This window comes from Rattus norvegicus, chromosome 3, assembly GCF_021556685.1.
Source record: "Rattus norvegicus strain SHRSP/BbbUtx chromosome 3, alternate assembly SHRSP_T2T, whole genome shotgun sequence".
Taxonomy (NCBI): Eukaryota; Metazoa; Chordata; class Mammalia; order Rodentia; family Muridae; genus Rattus; species Rattus norvegicus.
Window position 1 is genome coordinate 55,772,632 of NC_141536.1, and position 6,453 is coordinate 55,779,084.

A 6,453-nucleotide genomic window follows, 5' to 3' on the forward strand; every position below is an offset into this window, starting at 1 on the left:
GGACGTCAGGGAAGAGCAGCAGACAGTGCTCCTAACCACTGAGCCATCTCTCCAGCCCCACTTATTTTCTAAATAAGTAAATTGGAGATCGGTGGCTCTAGGAACCCTTAGCCACATAGACATCAATACAACATAAATCCCTCCAGGTTCATACTTTTCCAGTGATGATTTTCCTACTAGGTCTGAGAAAGAACAAAATGTCCAACTCTAAGAATTCCTATCTTGGTCCTGACGCTGACACCTCCCAGGCTGTAGTAGGTTTGTTTGTTTGTCTGTCTTCTACAGGAGTCTCAGAAGAAGAGAACAAAGGACTCATGCCATCATGCCCTGCTGCTAGATATGGTCAAGGCAGACGGGGCTGAGTCAGAGAACTTGAGAACACATCACTTTCCCCTGGGGCCTGATAAGCCGATACAAACCCTTCTCCAAGCCTTTCTAACTTGGGAAGGTTCAGGTGGGGCTTCAGACCTGTCTTTTCTTTGTTAACCATTTAGAATTTTTTTTTTAAATCTGTTGAAGTTTAGTTATAGTTCTGCCTCCCAGCCCCATGCTCCCAGAAATAAGACTCAGACTCAAATTATACTACATCATATAGCTAGGCTCTACTCTGACTAGATCATAGCTAGAGATGCCCATTTATTTTAGCCTACATTTTGCCTTGTGACTGGTTACCTGTGATCAGGTACCATGAGTCCATGAATCCGTCTCCTCACCTCTCTTCAGGCTCTTCCTCCTGCCTCCTTTTCTCCCAGAATCCTTTCTCCTCCCAATGTCCTACCTCTATTTCCTGCCTAAGCCATAGACCATAGGTCTTTTAATTAACAGGTGAGGCATCCACAACATACACAAGACGATCTCTACAAAAATCTAGTATTTTATTATCTCCTTGAGGATTGCATACATACATAGACTGTAAGGATTGCATACATACATAGACTGTAAGGATTGCATACATACATAGACTGTAAGGATTGCATACATACATAGACTGTAAGGATTGCATACATAGATAGACTGTAAGGATTGCATACATACATAGACTGTAAGGATTGCATACATACACAGACTGTGTTCTATTCACCCACATTCTCCTCAGATTCATCCTCATGTCTCCTCCCAACTTTATGTCTTCTTTTCCTATTTTTTTATAACCCACTGAATTAGGGCTTTATTGCTGCGAAGAGACACAATGACCATGCGACGTTTCCTCATGAAGAGAAACATTTCATTGGGACTGGCTTACAGAGTTGGAGGTTTAATCCGTTATCATCACGGTGGAAAGCAAAACGGCACACAGACGAACATGATGCTGGAAAAGGAGCCAAGAGTCCTACACCTGGATCTGCAGGCAGCAGGAAGAGATAGTGAGCCACTGGGCCAGGGTTGAGCTTCTGAAACTTCAGTCCTTCCTCCACTGACACACTTCCTCCAACAAGGCCACACCCACTCCAACAAGGCCACACCCACTCCAACAAGGCCACACCCACTCCAACAAGGCCACACCTCCTAATACTGCCACTCCCTATGAGCCTATGGGGCCCTCTTTCTTTCAAACGATCATGCCCATTAAGTTCAGTTTATGCTTGTCCATACAGACATTCATCTGGGCCATCCACTGGAGCCTAGTCAACCATCCAGAGACCACAGCCATCAGAAAGCTGACTCTCTCCCCAGCAACTGTCAGCAGCTCCTCAGCTAGGGTCACAGTTCGTGAGCCCCTCCCACCTCCACACCCAGCCTTGTCTTTAACAAGCGCATTTCTGATGTGGACCTCACTTTGGAAACAGTGACCTAGACCTTTCCAAGATGCAATGACTTTGCCAGACGCTTTAGCGTCTCCCAGGAGGGAGGCTTTGCAGTGCCTAAAGAGGAATCAGCTGGCAGAGAAAGGTGGGAATGCCATTGTGGGGAGAGAAGACCAGTGCTGGGGCTCTGGTGACCATACTGTCTCTTCCTGTGAGTCTGTGCATGGCACAGGTGTTAACCACCCCAGCCCAGAGTGCCAATGCTAAAACAGCTTGGGCTCTGTGGAGAGCGGGGAAGCCTCCTGTGTTAGCCACAGTAGGGTAGGGTTTGGAACCCGACCATGCTTATCTACCAAACAAGGCAGAACCTGTGACTGAGTGCACGATAGCCAAGATGTTACAGTGCTCCTACAAAGAGAGGTGACAGCAAGGCCAGCCAGGGTGTCATGGGAGAGCCCTGCCTGTGGATAATGAGCCAGCGCTGGGCCTGAGCTTGGCAGCCTTTCTGTTAGCCATTGTGAGAGCCTGGCTAAAACCTGGCATTCTGGGGCCAGAACAGCCTCTTCCATCAGACAAGAGACAAAGAAACCTGGCCAGGCAAGAGGCACTTGCCTTTAGACTAGCAGTAACAATGCAAGAAACTGTGGTTTCAGCTGCAGTAAGAAGGGAACACCTAAGGGGCCTTGGAACCTTGTTGTTTTGTGACTGAGTAGAGTCGGGGGCGGGACAAAGCTCTGGTGAACCAAAGCTGCTCCCCCCTCCCCCAACCTGTGCATTAGCAGGAATCCTGTTACCATGAAGGTAACATTAGCAGGAACATGTGTGTGTTGAGTAACCATGAGGAAATTTCTCAGGACACAGAAGATTTGTGTGTGTGTGTGTGTGTGTGTGTGTGTGTGTGTGAGAGAGAGAGAGAGAGAGAGAGAGAGAGAGAGAGAGAGAGAATGTCTGTGTGAATATATGTGAGGAGTATGTAAGTATGTATATGTGTTGTGTGTGTGTGTCTATATGAGGATATGTGTGTTGTGAGAGTATGTATCAGGTGAGCATGTGTGTGTGTGTGAGTTTGTCTATATGACAGTATGTCTGTGTATGAGTGTATGTACAAGTGTGTGTCTACTTGTGTGAGTATGTATGAGTGTGTGCCTATGTTTCAGTATGTCTGTCTGTGAGTGTGTATGTATCTTTATGTGTATGTGTGGGTGTAAACATGCACCTGTGAGTATAATGACTTGCATATGCTTGACCCAGGGAGTGGCACTATTAGGAGGTGTGGCCTTGTTGGAGTAGGTGTGTCACTGTGGGCATGGGTTTTAATACCCTCCTCCTAGCTGCCTTTGGGACAAGAGGTGGAAATCTCAGCTCCTTCAGCTCCGTGTCTGCCTAGATGCTGCCATGTTCCCACCTCGATGATAATGGACAGAACTTCTGAATCTGTAAGTCAGTCCCAATTAAATGTTGTCCTTTGTCAGAGTTGCTTTGGTCATGGCATCTGTGCACAGCAGTAAAACTCTAAGACAGTGAGTGTGCATGCATATGTCTGAAAGTGTGTGTCTCTGTGTTGTCTGTGTACAAGTATGTCTGTGAGTGTGTGTGTGAGTGTATGTGTAATCTGTGAGCGTGTGTCTGCAGGCAAGTATATCTGTATGTGTGTGTCTCTGTGAGAGTCTGTGTGTGTGTGTGTGTGTGTGTGTGTGTGTGTGTCTTAGACTTTCTATTGCTATGGTGAAACACCATGATCAAAAGCAAGTCAGGGAGGAAAGGGTTTATTTGGCTGAAGTCATCATCATTAATTTATCATCAAAGGAAGTCAGGAGAAGAACTGAAACAGGGCAGGAACCTGGAGGCAGGAGCTGATGTAAGAGCTTCTTCTTACTGGTTTGTTTATCATGGCTTGCTCTACCTGCTTTCTTATAGAACTGAGGGCCACTAGCCTGGGAATGGCACTTTCTATAATTGGCTTTCACCTCCCCCATAAATCACTAACTAAGAAAATGCCCTACAAGCTTGGCTACAGCCTGGTTCCTTTTTTTTCCCCCGAGACAGGTTTTTTTGTGTAGCTCTAGCTATCCTAGAACTCTGTAGATCAGGCTCACAAAGATGTCTGCCTCTGCCTCCCAAGTGCTAGGATTAAAGGTATATGCACCACTGCCTGGCTATGGAAGCATTTTCTCAGCTGAGACTCCTGCCTCTCTGATGACTCTAGCTTCTGTCAAGTTGACATAAAATTAACTAGTATAATGTGTTTGAGTGTGTGTGTGTGTGTGTCTGTCTGTCTGTCTGTGAGCATGTGTGTATGTGTGTCTGTGAGCATGTGTGTGCACCTGTGAGCATGTATGTTTACATATGTATGAGTGTGTATGTCTGTGAGCAGGTATGTCTGTGAGTATGTATGTGTGTGAATGTGAGCATGTGTGTGTATTTTGTGCATCCATGAGCATGTGTGTATTTGTGTGTGAATGTGTGTGTGTTTGTGTGTTTATATGTGAGTGTATGTGTGAATGTGTATATTTGTGTGAGTCCGTATGCAAGTGTGTGTGTATTTGTATGTAAATGTGTATGTGAGTGTGTGTGAGTATATGTATGTGTGTAAGAGTGTGTTTATGTGTGCTTCTCACATAATTTTACTTGTGAGGAGAGAAAGGAAAAGATTGTTTTGCCATAAGGAAAACTTGGGGCCCCTACTCGGGGGTCATGATGGGCAGCAAGATGGCTTCCGCCACCAGGGTCGTGCAGGTAGTGAAGCCACATGCTCTGTTAATAAAGTTCCCTAACAGAAGAGACAAACCTAAGCTCAGTGCCTCGGAAGCTTTGAGATCTGCTGTGCTACCCTCCCACTCCTCTGTAATTTCCCAGCATTCTAAAGGAAATTTGTCCCCAAATTTACTGATGCACAGGGGCCACCAGACACTGCAGAAATAATAAAATCATTACCTCGGAAATACAGGAGGAAACCTATGTCTCAGGAGGAAATGGAATTTATCCAGCGTGGGGGTCTAGAGTGATCGTCGTCGGGGCTGCTGCTTGTCACCAGACAGAAGGATTAGCTTTACAATAAAGGACTTCCACAATGTCAAATGAAAAGTCATATATTAAACAACCTTAATAAATGTTCTGTAAGCAGAATGAAGTATAGAAACTCCAGGCGGTCACTTGAATCTCCTACCTTATGTATCTTGGTCACTTCCCTACAAGCTGGCCTATACCCTTATGAAAGTGTACGTTTTTAAATGCTAGCCTATTAACTTACTCTTGATTATGAAGTGTTACCGGTGATGAGTTATTAAAAGCACATGGTATCTAAAAAAAAAAAAACTTGGGTTGGACAAATCTCTCTTGAGTGACACGTCTGGATCCTGTGTCCAGGAATAGGATCTTCCCTTGCTCTCATGACCCTTGACCCATCATCCCTAAGTGCGCCCAAGCTTGGCACTGTTTTCTTGTCCAGACACCCTGGCAGCCCTCAAACAGTCACTGTCTCTCTTTTTCCTGTGGGAATTTTCATTCCCCTGGCTCTCTCATGGGTCTTCCTTCAGAATTTGTGAGCCACCTTTGAACCTCGGTGGCTACCCAACCACTGAGGTTCTTAGTCACTGTTTCTTGATAGAGTGTGTGAGGCCCAATAGCAAGGTTCTTCCAGAAAGAACTCAACATCTGCTTTTTCCCCAGCTTGTTGCCTTCTTCTCATGGCTATCAGGAAAATTACATCCCCAGAATGAGCTCCACATCACTAGAGCATCCGAGGGAGGTGCCATGGAGCAAGGAGAGGGAGTGATGAGTTCATGCCCTGTCAGGACCATCGAGCAGAGATAAGCAGACCTAGGACACAACAGGAAATGGCAGACTTGCAGCTCAGGACCATTTTGAGGGTGTGTGCTATTGTTCGAAGAGTTTCAAAATTCAGGAACTTAAGCACATTAATTTCACAATGCCCTCTGGATCATTTCTGGGTGGGCTGTATGACTCAATACTCTTAGATGTCTGACTATTTTGTATTATCCATGTCCACCTTGTCATTGTTGACCAGAATCAGGTTCAAGCTCAAGCAGCAATCAGATCTCATAGAATGATCACAGTCAAACACACAAGCCCACTTGAGAAGAGGGGGACATTTTGTGTGATCCAGAATCCCAGGTCCCAGGAAGACAGCAGTGTTGCTGAGGCCCCATGGCAGCTTGGGTCCAAACAGGGCAAAGCTTCAGCCAACAGGGCCATCATCTTCTCATGCTCTAAAGGTGGGGACACTGCTCTGGTAGCTGTTCTTGTTTGTCCCTTTCCTCTTGTTCCCCTCCTCTCCTTTCGTTCACTTCTTTTCTTCTTTCTTTGTCTTAGATAAGGTATCTGCTGGCTGACATGGAACTCACTATGTAGTTCAGTCTGGCCTTCAATTTGAAATCCCCCTGCCTCAGGTTCTTAAGTTCTAGGATGATGGACATGTACTTCCATGCCTGGGTCTTCTCCTTCCCTTTGTTAAGTTTTCTGGGTTGACACGTGCTCCGAGTGACAATCCAACATCCTCAGCAGAGTCTTCGACTCAGCTGTGGTCCCACCAGTTGTGGGTGAGTTATGGTGTAAACACAGTGCTGGGGGCAATACCTGTGGGAAGAAATATCATGGTCAGGGGGAGGTCTCAAGGAAAGCAGATTGCTGTGGGCTGGACAGATGTGTCTGCTCGTGTATGGAAGTTCTACATCCCTCTTCCTTTCCG

General features: G+C 46.0%; 1 pseudogene across 1 annotated transcript; it reads left to right on the forward strand.

The window, feature by feature from the left end:
• The first annotated feature begins 4,421 nt into the window (after nucleotides 1-4,421).
• Mrps36-ps2 (mitochondrial ribosomal protein S36, pseudogene 2) lies at nucleotides 4,422-4,775 on the forward strand (annotated as a pseudogene). Its single transcript, XR_015684376.1, has one exon. The product of XR_015684376.1 is annotated as a mitochondrial ribosomal protein S36, pseudogene 2 (transcript).
• The last annotated feature ends 1,678 nt before the right edge of the window (nucleotides 4,776-6,453 follow it).